The 14464-nt window shown below is 39.9% G+C and overlaps 10 non-coding genes across 10 annotated transcripts; all 10 read right to left on the reverse strand.

Moving 5' to 3' along the window:
• Positions 1 to 302: 302 nt before the first annotated feature.
• On the reverse strand, positions 303 to 440 carry LOC148187545 (U4 spliceosomal RNA). Its single transcript, XR_015778828.1, has one exon. It is a non-coding gene; the product is annotated as a U4 spliceosomal RNA (small nuclear RNA).
• Positions 441 to 1269: 829 nt separating this feature from the next.
• Positions 1270 to 1410, reverse strand: LOC148187546 (U4 spliceosomal RNA). Its single transcript, XR_015778809.1, has one exon. It is a non-coding gene; the product is annotated as a U4 spliceosomal RNA (small nuclear RNA).
• Positions 1411 to 2236: 826 nt separating this feature from the next.
• Positions 2237 to 2377, reverse strand: LOC148187547 (U4 spliceosomal RNA). Its single transcript, XR_015778815.1, has one exon. It is a non-coding gene; the product is annotated as a U4 spliceosomal RNA (small nuclear RNA).
• An 832-nt stretch (positions 2378 to 3209) lies between these two features.
• Positions 3210 to 3349, reverse strand: LOC148187548 (U4 spliceosomal RNA). Its single transcript, XR_015778814.1, has one exon. It is a non-coding gene; the product is annotated as a U4 spliceosomal RNA (small nuclear RNA).
• An 832-nt stretch (positions 3350 to 4181) lies between these two features.
• On the reverse strand, positions 4182 to 4319 carry LOC148187549 (U4 spliceosomal RNA). The gene has a single exon (XR_015778829.1). It is a non-coding gene; the product is annotated as a U4 spliceosomal RNA (small nuclear RNA).
• Positions 4320 to 5153: 834 nt separating this feature from the next.
• LOC148187550 (U4 spliceosomal RNA) lies at positions 5154 to 5294 on the reverse strand. The gene has a single exon (XR_015778810.1). It is a non-coding gene; the product is annotated as a U4 spliceosomal RNA (small nuclear RNA).
• Positions 5295 to 6128: 834 nt separating this feature from the next.
• LOC148187551 (U4 spliceosomal RNA) lies at positions 6129 to 6267 on the reverse strand. Its single transcript, XR_015778822.1, has one exon. It is a non-coding gene; the product is annotated as a U4 spliceosomal RNA (small nuclear RNA).
• Positions 6268 to 7102: 835 nt separating this feature from the next.
• LOC148187552 (U4 spliceosomal RNA) lies at positions 7103 to 7243 on the reverse strand. Its single transcript, XR_015778811.1, has one exon. It is a non-coding gene; the product is annotated as a U4 spliceosomal RNA (small nuclear RNA).
• Positions 7244 to 8074: 831 nt separating this feature from the next.
• Positions 8075 to 8213, reverse strand: LOC148187553 (U4 spliceosomal RNA). The gene has a single exon (XR_015778823.1). It is a non-coding gene; the product is annotated as a U4 spliceosomal RNA (small nuclear RNA).
• An 835-nt stretch (positions 8214 to 9048) lies between these two features.
• Positions 9049 to 9187, reverse strand: LOC148187554 (U4 spliceosomal RNA). The gene has a single exon (XR_015778824.1). It is a non-coding gene; the product is annotated as a U4 spliceosomal RNA (small nuclear RNA).
• Between the last annotated feature and the right edge of the window lie 5277 nt (positions 9188 to 14464).

Here is a 14464-nt window from a genome sequence, read left to right on the forward strand (position 1 = left end):
AGGGATGATGAATTTCATGTTACTCGCCCATTTAGATTTCATAGGGGTGCATTCTTAAAAATTAGCCACATATAACAGAAAGATACATGTCGTGGGGTTCATGCGGTGCAAATTCAGTACGTCGCATCTTCATCTGAGGACAATGAACGCAGAACTACCTTTACTCCCGGAACAATTCAATTTTGCTTACCCAAAGACAGAACGAGCAACTGAATCGGGGATGCAACCCCAGCACCGGATAGTGTGGAACCCGGATGCGTCAATGCAAAAGTAAGATTTTAATTTTAGTGCAAGATGGTAAGTCTCCTCAGAGACCAACAAAATTGCCAGAGCTGACTATATTTCAAGTCATTTCAAGGGTATTGGGTTAAGTTTTCAACCAGCAATGTTCACGTCTCAGTAAAACTTCATGGACTATGAAATTGCCTCTGCGAAAGGATGCCCAAGGCATACACAAGATTAAATTGGGTCTAATCAAACAATCTCAGCACACGTGGTGCTTTTCTCTAACCTGGGGGATGTAGAGTAATGCTAATTTTGCATGTGATTGGCTTATTGACCATGAACCACGCCTGTTCAGTGTAATGGCAGTCATCTGGGATGGGAAAATACTCGAGGGCCTGAAAAAGCAAAGGTCTTGGCTGCATCTTCCCTAACGGAAGAAGAGTAACCACAATCCACTTCATGAAAACAAATAATTTAAAAGGAACGCAATATTTCCAGTCTCCTCGGAGACCAACAAATACTTAGTCACAGGCGGACATCTCCGGGGCTTAAATACGAAGCCAATGCAAAACTGTCAACAAGGGCAATTCCATGAAAGGCCACTTGAGGCTGGCTCAAGGAGCACATCCGTCCCCATCAACACCCATGTCAAAATGGAGAATTAGCCACAGAAACAAACACGTTAAGAGCCTGGTTCAAAAATAGTTATGGTCACCGTAGCTATTTTCAGGAATAATGACAATAGGGATGATGAATTTCATGTTACTCGCCCATTTAGATTTCATAGGGGTGCATTCTTAAAAATTAGCCACATATAACAGAAAGATACATGTCGTGGGGTTCATGCGGTGCAAATTCAGTACGTCGCATCTTCATCTGAGGACAATGAACGAGAACTACCTTTACTCCCGGAACAATTCAATTTTGCTTACCCAAAGACAGAGCGAGCAACTGAATCGGGATGCAACCCCCAGCACCGGATAGTGTGGAACCCGGATGCGTCAATGCAAAAGTAAGATTTTAATTTTAGTGCAAGATGGTAAGTCTCCTCAGAGACCAACAAAAATTGCCAGAGCTGACTATATTTCAAGTCATTTCGGCGGGGTATTGGGTTAAGTTTTCAACCAGCAATGTTCACGTCTCAGTAAAACTTCATGGACTATGAAATTGCCTCTGCGAAAGGATGCCCAAGGCATACACAAGATTAAATTGGGTCTAATCAAACAATCTCAGCACACGTGGTGCTTTTCTCTAACCTGGGGAGTAATGCTAATTTTGCATGTGATTGGCTTATTGACCATGAACCACGCCTGTTCAGTGTAATGGCAGTCATCTGGGATGGGAAAATACTCGAGGGCCTGAAAAAGCAAAGGTCTTGGCTGCATCTTCCCTAACGGAAGAAGAGTAACCACAATCCACTTCATGAAAACAAATAATTTAAAAGGAACGCATAATATTTCCAGTCTCCTCGGAGACCAACAAATACTTAGTCACAGGCGGACATCTCCGGGGCTTAAATCTGAAGCCAATGCAAAACTGTCAACAAGGGCAATTCCATGAAAGGCCACTTGAGGCTGGCTCAAGGAGCACATCCGTCCCCATCAACACCCATGTCAAAATGGAGAATTAGCCACAGAAACAAACACGTTAAGAGCCTGGTTCAAAAATAGTTATGGTCACCGTAGCTATTTTCAGGAATAATGACAATAGGGATGATGAATTTCATGTTACTCGCCCATTTAGATTTCATAGGGGTGCATTCTTAAAAATTAGCCACATATAACAGAAAGATACATGTCGTGGGGTTCATGCGGTGCAAATTCAGTACGTCGCATCTTCATCTGAGGACAATGAACGCAGAACTACCTTTACTCCCGGAACAATTCAATTTTGCTTACCCAAAGACAGAACGAGCAACTGAATCGGGGATGCAACCCCCAGCACCGGATAGTGTGGAACCCGGATGCGTCAATGCAAAAGTAAGATTTTAATTTTAGTGCAAGATGGTAAGTCTCCTCAGAGACCAACAAAAATTGCCAGAGCTGACTATATTTCAAGTCATTTCGGTGAGGTATTGGGTTAAGTTTTCAACCAGCAATGTTCACGTCTCAGTAAAACTTCATGGACTATGAAATTGCCTCTGCGAAAAGGATGCCCAAGGCATACACAAGATTAAATTGGGTCTAATCAAACAATCTCAGCACACGTGGTGCTTTTCTCTAACCTGGGGGGGTGTAGAGTAATGCTAATTTTGCATGTGATTGGCTTATTGACCATGAACCACGCCTGTTCAGTGTAATGGCAGTCATCTGGGATGGGAAAATACTCGAGGGCCTGAAAAAAGCAAAGGTCTTGGCTGCATCTTCCCCTAACGGAAGAAGAGTAACCACAATCCACTTCATGAAAACAAATAATTTAAAAGGAACGCAATATTTCCAGTCTCCTCGGAGACCAACAAATACTTAGTCACAGGCGGACATCTCCGGGGCTTAAATACGAAGCCAATGCAAAACTGTCAACAAGGGCAATTCCATGAAAGGCCACTTGAGGCTGGCTCAAGGAGCACATCCGTCCCCATCAACACCCATGTCAAAATGGAGAATTAGCCACAGAAACAAACACGTTAAGAGCCTGGTTCAAAAATAGTTATGGTCACCGTAGCTATTTTCAGGAATAATGACAATAGGGATGATGAATTTCATGTTACTCGCCCATTTAGATTTCATAGGGTGCATTCTTAAAAATTAGCCACATATAACAGAAAGATACATGTCGTGGGGTTCATGCGGTGCAAATTCAGTACGTCGCATCTTCATCTGAGGACAATGAACATAGAACTACCTTTACTCCCGGAACAATTCAATTTTGCTTACCCAAAGACAGAACGAGCAACTGAATCGGGATGCAACCCCAGCACCGGATAGTGTGGAACCCGGATGCGTCAATGCAAAAGTAAGATTTTAATTTTAGTGCAAGATGGTAAGTCTCCTCAGAGACCAACAAAATTGCCAGAGCTGACTATATTTCAAGTCATTTCGGCGGGGTATTGGGTTAAGTTTTCAACCAGCAATGTTCACGTCTCAGTAAAACTTCATGGACTATGAAATTGCCTCTGCGAAAGGATGCCCAAGGCATACACAAGATTAAATTGGGTCTAATCAAACAATCTCAGCACACGTGGTGCTTTTCTCTAACCTGGGGGGGATGTAGAGTAATGCTAATTTTGCATGTGATTGGCTTATTGACCATGAACCACGCCTGTTCAGTGTAATGGCAGTCATCTGGGATGGGAAAATACTCGAGGGCCTGAAAAAGCAAAGGTCTTGGCTGCATCTTCCCCTAACGGAAGAAGAGTAACCACAATCCACTTCATGAAAACAAGTAATTTAAAAGGAACGCATAATATTTCCAGTCTCCTCGGAGACCAACAAATACTTAGTCACAGGCGGACATCTCCGGGCTTAAATCTGAAGCCAATGCAAAACTGTCAACAAGGGCAATTCCATGAAAGGCCACTTGAGGCTGGCTCAAGGAGCACATCCGTCCCCATCAACACCCATGTCAAAATGGAGAATTAGCCACAGAAACAAACACGTTAAGAGCCTGGTTCAAAAATAGTTATGGTCACCGTAGCTATTTTCAGGAATAATGACAATAGGGATGATGAATTTCATGTTACTCGCCCATTTAGATTTCATAGGGGTGCATTCTTAAAATTTGACACATATAACAGAAAAATACATGTCGTGGGGATCATACGGTGCAAACTCAGTACGTCGCATCTTCATCTGAGGACAATGAGCATAGAACTACCTTTACTCCCGGAACAATTCAATTTTGCTTACCCAAAGACAGAGCGAGCAACTGAATCGGGATGCAACCCCAGCACCGGATAGTGTGGAACCCGGATGCGTCAATGCAAAAGTAAGATATAAATTTTAGTGCAAGATGGAAAGTCTCCTCAGAGACCAACAAAATTGCCAGAGCTGACTATATTTCAAGTCATTTCAAGGGTATTGGGTTAAGTTTTCAACCAGCAATGTTCACGTCTCAGTAAAACTTCATGGACTATGAAATTGCCTCTGCGAAAGGATGCCCAAGGCATACACAAGATTAAATTGGGTCTAATCAAACAATCTCAGCACACGTGGTGCTTTTCTCTAACCTGGGGGGGGTGTAGAGTAATGCTAATTTTGCATGTGATTGGCTTATTGACCATGAACCACGCCTGTTCAGTGTAATGGCAGTCATCTGGGATGGGAAAATACTCGAGGGCCTGAAAAAAGCAAAGGTCTTGGCTGCATCTTCCCCTAACGGAAGAAGAGTAACCACAATCCACTTCATGAAAACAAATAATTTAAAAGGAACGCAATATTTCCAGTCTCCTCGGAGACCAACAAATACTTAGTCACAGGCGGACATCTCCGGGGCTTAAATACGAAGCCAATGCAAAACTGTCAACAAGGGCAATTCCATGAAAGGCCACTTGAGGCTGGCTCAAGGAGCACATCCGTCCCCATCAACACCCATGTCAAAATGGAGAATTAGCCACAGAAACAAACACGTTAAGAGCCTGGTTCAAAAATAGTTATGGTCACCGTAGCTATTTTCAGGAATAATGACAATAGGGATGATGAATTTCATGTTACTCGCCCATTTAGATTTCATAGGGGTGCATTCTTAAAAATTAGCCACATATAACAGAAAGATACATGTCGTGGGGTTCATGCGGTGCAAATTCAGTACATCGCATCTTCATCTGAGGACAATGAGCATGAACTACCTTTACTCCCGGAACAATTCAATTTTGCTTACCCAAAGACAGAACGAGCAACTGAATCGGGGATGCAACCCCCAGCACCGGATAGTGTGGAACCCGGATGCGTCAATGCAAAAGTAAGATTTTAATTTTAGTGCAAGATGGTAAGTCTCCTCAGAGACCAACAAAAATTGCCAGAGCTGACTATATTTCAAGTCATTTCGGCGGGGTATTGGGTTAAGTTTTCAACCAGCAATGTTCACGTCTCAGTAAAACTTCATGGACTATGAAATTGCCTCTGCGAAAGGATGCCCAAGGCATACACAAGATTAAATTGGGTCGAATCAAACAATCTCAGCACACGTGGTGCTTTTCTCTAACCTGGGGGGGGTGTAGAGTAATGCTAATTTTGCATGTGATTGGCTTATTGACCATGAACCACGCCTGTTCAGTGTAATGGCAGTCATCTGGGATGGGAAAATACTCGAGGGCCTGAAAAAAGCAAAGGTCTTGGCTGCATCTTCCCTAACGGAAGAAGAGTAACCACAATCCACTTCATGAAAACAAAAAAATTAAAAGGGACGGCAAAATTCCAGTCTCCTCGGAGACCAACAAATACTTAGTCACAGGCGGACATCTCCGGGGCTTAAATCTGAAGCCAATGCAAAACTGTCAACAAGGGCAATTCCATGAAAGGCCACTTGAGGCTGGCTCAAGGAGCACATCCGTCCCCATCAACACCCATGTCAAAATGGAGAATTAGCCACAGAAACAAACACGTTAAGAGCCTGGTTCAAAAATAGTTATGGTCACCGTAGCTATTTTCAGGAATAATGACAATAGGGATGATGAATTTCATGTTACTCGCCCATTTAGATTTCATAGGGGTGCATTCTTAAAAATTAGCCACATATAACAGAAAGATACATGTCGTGGGGTTCATGCGGTGCAAATTCAGTACGTCGCATCTTCATCTGAGGACAATGAACGCAGAACTACCTTTACTCCCGGAACAATTCAATTTTGCTTACCCAAAGACAGAACGAGCAACTGAATCGGGGATGCAACCCCCAGCACCGGATAGTGTGGAACCCGGATGCGTCAATGCAAAAGTAAGATTTTAATTTTAGTGCAAGATGGTAAGTCTCCTCAGAGACCAACAAAAATTGCCAGAGCTGACTATATTTCAAGTCATTTCAAGGGTATTGGGTTAAGTTTTCAACCAGCAATGTTCACGTCTCAGTAAAACTTCATGGACTATGAAATTGCCTCTGCGAAAGGATGCCCAAGGCATACACAAGATTAAATTGGGTCTAATCAAACAATCTCAGCACACGTGGTGCTTTTCTCTAACCTGGGGGGGATGTAGAGTAATGCTAATTTTGCATGTGATTGGCTTATTGACCATGAACCACGCCTGTTCAGTGTAATGGCAGTCATCTGGGATGGGAAAATACTCGAGGGCCTGAAAAAAGCAAAGGTCTTGGCTGCATCTTCCCCTAACGGAAGAAGAGTAACCACAATCCACTTCATGAAAACAAGTAATTTAAAAGGAACGCAATATTTCCAGTCTCCTCGGAGACCAACAAATACTTAGTCACAGGCGGACATCTCCGGGGCTTAAATACGAAGCCAATGCAAAACTGTCAACAAGGGCAATTCCATGAAAGGCCACTTGAGGCTGGCTCAAGGAGCACATCCGTCCCCATCAACACCCATGTCAAAATGGAGAATTAGCCACAGAAACAAACACGTTAAGAGCCTGGTTCAAAAATAGTTATGGTCACCGTAGCTATTTTCAGGAATAATGACAATAGGGATGATGAATTTCATGTTACTCGCCCATTTAGATTTCATAGGGGTGCATTCTTAAAAATTAGCCACATATAACAGAAAGATACATGTCGTGGGGTTCATGCGGTGCAAATTCAGTACGTCGCATCTTCATCTGAGGACAATGAACGCAGAACTACCTTTACTCCCGGAACAATTCAATTTTGCTTACCCAAAGACAGAACGAGCAACTGAATCGGGGATGCAACCCCCAGCACCGGATAGTGTGGAACCCGGATGCGTCAATGCAAAAGTAAGATTTTAATTTTAGTGCAAGATGGTAAGTCTCCTCAGAGACCAACAAAAATTGCCAGAGCTGACTATATTTCAAGTCATTTCGGCGGGGTATTGGGTTAAGTTTTCAACCAGCAATGTTCACGTCTCAGTAAAACTTCATGGACTATGAAATTGCCTCTGCGAAAGGATGCCCAAGGCATACACAAGATTAAATTGGGTCTAATCAAACAATCTCAGCACACGTGGTGCTTTTCTCTAACCTGGGGGGGGTGTAGAGTAATGCTAATTTTGCATGTGATTGGCTTATTGACCATGAACCACGCCTGTTCAGTGTAATGGCAGTCATCTGGGATGGGAAAATACTCGAGGGCCTGAAAAAGCAAAGGTCTTGGCTGCATCTTCCCTAACGGAAGAAGAGTAACCACAATCCACTTCATGAAAACAAATAATTTAAAAGGAACGCAATATTTCCAGTCTCCTCGGAGACCAACAAATACTTAGTCACAGGCGGACATCTCCGGGCTTAAATACAAGCCAATGCAAAACTGTCAACAAGGGCAATTCCATGAAAGGCCACTTGAGGCTGGCTCAAGGAGCACATCCGTCCCCATCAACACCCATGTCAAAATGGAGAATTAGCCACAGAAACAAACACGTTAAGAGCCTGGTTCAAAAATAGTTATGGTCACCGTAGCTATTTTCAGGAATAATGACAATAGGGATGATGAATTTCATGTTACTCGCCCATTTAGATTTCATAGGGGTGCATTCTTAAAAATTAGCCACATATAACAGAAAGATACATGTCGTGGGGTTCATGCGGTGCAAATTCAGTACATCGCATCTTCATCTGAGGACAATGAACGCAGAACTACCTTTACTCCCGGAACAATTCAATTTTGCTTACCCAAAGACAGAACGAGCAACTGAATCGGGGATGCAACCCCCAGCACCGGATAGTGTGGAACCCGGATGCGTCAATGCAAAAGTAAGATTTTAATTTTAGTGCAAGATGGTAAGTCTCCTCAGAGACCAACAAAAATTGCCAGAGCTGACTATATTTCAAGTCATTTCAAGGGTATTGGGTTAAGTTTTCAACCAGCAATGTTCACGTCTCAGTAAAACTTCATGGACTATGAAATTGCCTCTGCGAAAGGATGCCCAAGGCATACACAAGATTAAATTGGGTCGAATCAAACAATCTCAGCACACGTGGTGCTTTTCTCTAACCTGGGGGGGATGTAGAGTAATGCTAATTTTGCATGTGATTGGCTTATTGACCATGAACCACGCCTGTTCAGTGTAATGGCAGTCATCTGGGATGGGAAAATACTCGAGGGCCTGAAAAAAGCAAAGGTCTTGGCTGCATCTTCCCCTAACGGAAGAAGAGTAACCACAATCCACTTCATGAAAACAAGTAATTTAAAAGGAACGCAATATTTCCAGTCTCCTCGGAGACCAACAAATACTTAGTCACAGGCGGACATCTCCGGGGCTTAAATACGAAGCCAATGCAAAACTGTCAACAAGGGCAATTCCATGAAAGGCCACTTGAGGCTGGCTCAAGGAGCACATCCGTCCCCATCAACACCCATGTCAAAATGGAGAATTAGCCACAGAAACAAACACGTTAAGAGCCTGGTTCAAAAATAGTTATGGTCACCGTAGCTATTTTCAGGAATAATGACAATAGGGATGATGAATTTCATGTTACTCGCCCATTTAGATTTCATAGGGGTGCATTCTTAAAAATTAGCCACATATAACAGAAAGATACATGTCGTGGGGTTCATGCGGTGCAAATTCAGTACGTCGCATCTTCATTTGAGGACAATGAACGCAGACCTACCTTTACTCCCGGAACAATTCAATTTTGCTTACCCAAAGACAGAACGAGCAACTGCATCGGGGATGCAACCCCCAGCACCGGATAGTGTGGAACCCGGATGCGTCAATGCAAAAGTAAGATTTTAATTTTAGTGCAAGATGGTAAGTCTCCTCAGAGACCAACAAAAATTGCCAGAGCTGACTATATTTCAAGTCATTTCAAGGGTATTGGGTTAAGTTTTCAACCAGCAATGTTCACGTCTCAGTAAAACTTCATGGACTATGAAATTGCCTCTGCGAAAGGATGCCCAAGGCATACACAAGATTAAATTGGGTCTAATCAAACAATCTCAGCACACGTGGTGCTTTTCTCTAACCTGGGGGGGATGTAGAGTAATGCTAATTTTGCATGTGATTGGCTTATTGACCATGAACCACGCCTGTTCAGTGTAATGGCAGTCATCTGGGATGGGAAAATACTCGAGGGCCTGAAAAAAGCAAAGGTCTTGGCTGCATCTTCCCCTAACGGAAGAAGAGTAACCACAATCCACTTCATGAAAACAAATAATTTAAAAGGAACGCAATATTTCCAGTCTCCTCGGAGACCAACAAATACTTAAGTCACAGGCGGACATCTCCGGGGCTTAAATACGAAGCCAATGCAAAACTGTCAACAAGGGCAATTCCATGAAAGGCCACTTGAGGCTGGCTCAAGGAGCACATCCGTCCCCATCAACACCCATGTCAAAATGGCAAAATTAGCCACAGAAACAAACACGTTAAGAGCCTGGTTCAAAAATAGTTATGGTCACCGTAGCTATTTTCAGGAATAATGACAATAGGGATGATGAATTTTATGTTACTCACCCATTTAGATTTCATAGGGGTGCATTCTTAAAAATTAGCCATATATAACAGAAAGATACATGTCGTGGGGTTCATGCGGTGCAAATACAGTACATCGCATCTTCATCTGAGGACAATGAACGCAGAAATATCTTTTCTACCAGGACAACACAGATTTGCTTGCCTCAAAAGAGAAAGAATACCTAGATAATGAATGCAACCTACAGTATTGGATAGATTCCAACCCATATATTTCCATGCAACAGTCATTTTTTAATGATCCCTAATAAAGTTCATTAATGAAAAAGTTCAAAAAAGCGTCAGGATGTCAGAAATGTTTACTTTGTAAAACCTCAGGGAGCTATTGTCATTTTTTCATTTTCAATTTAAATTTTTACTTTTCTTCATAAAAACGTTGTTAACAACTTTCTGTATTTGCTACTGAAAGTCTCCGTTTTGATTTAACATTTGCTAAAGGCATTTACACAGAGTTTTATGTTGGACTTTGTTTTATTCCAAATTTTAAATATTGACAGAAAGATTTTCATTGTTATTTTAAATGCACATCGACTCAAAATATTGGTTATCCATCTGATTAACTTCTAATAATTGTAATCAACCCTAGAAAACCAATATTGGTCAGTGTCTCATTATAATGAGTATTTTACGTATTTATTTATTTTTCCCTTCTTTTTTTGCAAATTTTTAGCTAATTTTCCCGAATTTTCTTTTCTTAACAAATTTCTGGCTAATTTTGAGTAATTCCATGTCAAGTTACTCATTGCCTTCTCCCAGTGTTTTTGAAAGAAATCAAGCCAAATGATAACCTGGTCTTGTGAGCTTTCATTAACAAGTTTGTGTTTGTGTTTCTCATCTAAAACATGTCATTCAATATTTTCCACTTTTGGAAAAGTTTGAATTTCAACCTGATGGTTGCAGTTAAAGTTTACTGATAATCAAATGAAAACCTTGAGGTCTTCAGCTTGGATTTGCTCTCTATTTCCCCAGATTTTTACCTCCATTGGGGGAAGGTTAAGGGTCAGAATTAGGCATTAAATGATGAAGTATCAGGGTTAAACAAGGATCTCCCTCTCATACAGAGCAGAAAGTGAAGCCCTCCTGCTAAAAGCTAAGCTCACCTCACAACAGTTTCCCAGACTGCCAAATTTATGAGTTCAGTTAACTTCATGTTTATTGTCAGACTCAAACTCCATTAGAAAAACATACAACACAAGCAAGGTACAATACAAACATATGAATTAAAACGAAGCATTAAAAAATGAAATGCATTTCTATCACAGTTTCCACAGGAGTGACTGGTATCCTGTAACACTAAAATATGGCTTTGACAGCAGCATGAATTAGGAGTCAGTGTACTGTAGTGTAGTCACCTCTGGGGGGCAGTATGAGCATCAGACATATTGTGGAAGATTTTTATATGGTATGATGGTTGTAATGTCATCTGAATGTAAAGGGCCATGTTTATTGAATCATGTTTTAACATACACTATCCCACAGTATGCCAGCCTATGTTTGCTGAAGCACTTGTGGGGTTAAGGCTGTTTGTATAGAAATGTTTTCTGTTCCAGACTAGTGATCCTTGACAGATGTGGGCTGGGAACTTGAGAAACAGTGTGTACCTTTGGTCATCAGACACATGAAGAATCCAGCTGCAGATCAAGGTGTGAACTTGAACTTTAAAAAGACACTAAAGAATCACAAATTGCATTTTTTTGTATTTTTTTTCCATTGTTTCCCAGCAATGCAGTATTTGGGTGCACTACTAATGTTTGACATGACTTACAAAATGATCCATTTATTGGATTCTAGTACAAGTTTTGCTCAATCCTTTAAAATCTGAGCAAATTATTGTGATTTCTCTCAAAAACAGGGAGAAGGCAACAAGCAACTGAGACATGGCCAAAAAAAGCAGCATGAAATTATATATTTTTTAAATTATTATTATTATTATTATTATTATTATTATTATTATTATTATTATTAATAATAATAATAATAATAATAATAATAATAATAATAATAATTACAAGAAAAATTCATGAAAATAAGGATAAAAGAAAAACAAAAAAAACAAAAACAAATCTGAAATTACCCCCCAAACAGTGCAGAACACTTCAAAAATGAAATGGATTTGTAAATACATCATCATAATAATTATAAATACAGTTTTCTGGACGTTTCTCCATTTTTTAAAAGTTTCTAATCATTCCTCCATGCTTTTAAAACTAATTGTCTTCACCAACTTATTTCTTGCAATTTCAAGTTCATTGCCTTTTTCCCATGTTTTTGGAAGAAAGCAAACCATTTTATTCAGGTTTCAAAGGGTTAAATAGCTTATGAAAGGTGTCTGAATGCAGCACAAGAAAACTGATGTTGAACAATACATATATTAATGATTGTATGCAACACACACTGTTACTGTAGAATATTTTTATGTTAGTGAGGGGATAACTTGTACAATTATTGTAAAACCTCTGTGGTGTTCAGATAAAAATATGCAAAAACATCAATAGCGCGTCATTCTTGTTGCTTTGATGACGCTGGGATTCTATGGAATGCATATATATACTGGAGGTTCTAACATTCGGCACCATTTCACTCCTGATTTCAGAGAGAGAAGTACTGAGCTAGCGAGCTAAAACCAGAGACCACAGAGACAACCCCAAGAGACCAGAAACTGATACCAGTTTTACTGTTCACCATGGAAAAGGTAAGAATATGTACCGTTATAAATAAATTGAAACTTTTCTTTAGTTATGTCTTTATTCGTCGAGCAAAGCGTGTTAGCTAACCTAATTTTAGCTAGCATTTAACATAGTTCAAGCTGGCTAGCTAAAACGTTCAACCACAAAAACGACCGCAATGTATCAGTGACTGACTTAAATTGCATCTAAAACTGTAAGAATTAACAATTGTAAATCGTTTTAAAGCTTTTTGCAGTTTTGTTTTCATTAAATATGTTTGTTTCAAGTAAAGCTGATTTGCTAACCTAATTTTAGCTAGCAGGTGACAAAGTTCTGTACTTGCTAGCTTAAAGCTTAAAATGCAAAAACAGCCGCCACAGACCACTGAATGATCTAATTTGTATTATTTCAACATGGAAAATATAAGTATCTAACAGTTATAATTAATGTAATTTGTTTCCTTTTGTTAGATATTCCCATGGTCGTTGTGTAAAGTTTGTTTGCTAACTTTATTTTAGCTAGCAGGTGACAAACTTCCATACTTGCTAGCTTAAAGCTTCAACTGCAAAAACAACCGCGGACCAGTGAACAATCTCAGCGGTACAATTTTAACATGGAAAATATAAGTATATAACCGTTTTAAATTAATGTAATGCTATTTGTAGTTTATTTTTATTATTAATTCCCACTGTGATTGTGGCAAGTTTGTTTTCTAACTTATTTTTAGCTCTAGTTCATGAATTTGTGTTTCTATTTATCATATTTCAGTCTAACCCTAACATCAAATAATTAAGATAGAGTTAAAAGACAATGATTGTTAATTTTAAACACTTTGAAAGTCCTTTGAGTCTTTCTTAAATTTCAAGTCTCTACTCAAATACTGTGAAGGTGGAAGGCTGGAGTTCACATTTGTAGTGTCACTATTAACAAGCTAACATTAAATAACAAAATTAAAATTTCACAAGACAAAACAAGCCTGCAAAAATAATGGAACAAGCAAACTGACAGCCTAAATTTTTAACATTAATTTGGGTAAATGAAATGTGTGACACTCTTATGCATTCAGAGGTGGCATGTTGGAAAAACTGTTTGATTTTTTTCTTTCACACCTTTGATCACAACAAGTAAAAAAATCATGCATGTATTGTTAGCATATTGTAAATGAGTTTTTATCAAGAAATTTGAATTATTAGAACTTTTTTGGACATTATTGGATTTTCTCTCAAGATGTTGCCCATTGAATGAATGATTTTGTCATTCATTCAAAATATGTTGTTTAGGTTTCTAATTTTCATATTGCCACTTTTAATGCTATAACTTGTGGTTTAGCAGCAAAGAAACCAGTGATTTTTTTTAACTGAAACCACCAGTTTATGTGAAACTGACATGAGGGTTTCCTTGATATCTGTGATGGTTACTGCAGTGAAGATAAACAAGTGTATATTAAATCTCAGTTCAGCTCAGTTGTATTACTGTGTGGTTTTTGTATCAGATGTGTGATGTTAACCTTTGTTAGTCTTGTTTGACAGCTACAGAAATCAAAGCAATGCATTTGGTGGTTCAGGCATCTGATCAGGATAGGTCCTGACAGTCCTGGGTGCCTCTTGTTAGAGGTTTTCTGGGCACATTAAACTGGTAGGAGACCCAGGGTTAGAGCCAGAACAGGGATTATATATCTCCTCATCTGGTGTAGGAGCGCCTCAGGATCCCCAGAGGGAGCTGGATGGCGTTGCCGGGGAGAAGGATGTCTGTAGTATCTTGCCCGGCCTGCTAACCAGGCCCCTCACGAAAATGAATAGATGCATTCTGTGGCTTGATTTTTCTTTGCGGCTGGTCACAAAAAATGTCAATTTTCACATAGTTGTTGTAATCCTAAAAACAAAAATATATAACACACCTTTGTTTGAAGCTAGTAATTGGACTGGATTGGATGTAACAAAGCTTTGTAGAATATCTTTTTGATTTTATTGCAATACCAGTTACTGTTAATTGTAAATATTTAAGAAAACAGAAAACAAGCAAAGGTTTCAGC

Source organism: Plectropomus leopardus, chromosome 14 (assembly GCF_026936395.1).
Source record: "Plectropomus leopardus strain MGB_pleo_1.0 chromosome 14, ASM2693639v1, whole genome shotgun sequence".
Lineage (NCBI taxonomy): Eukaryota > Metazoa > Chordata > Actinopteri > Perciformes > Serranidae > Plectropomus > Plectropomus leopardus.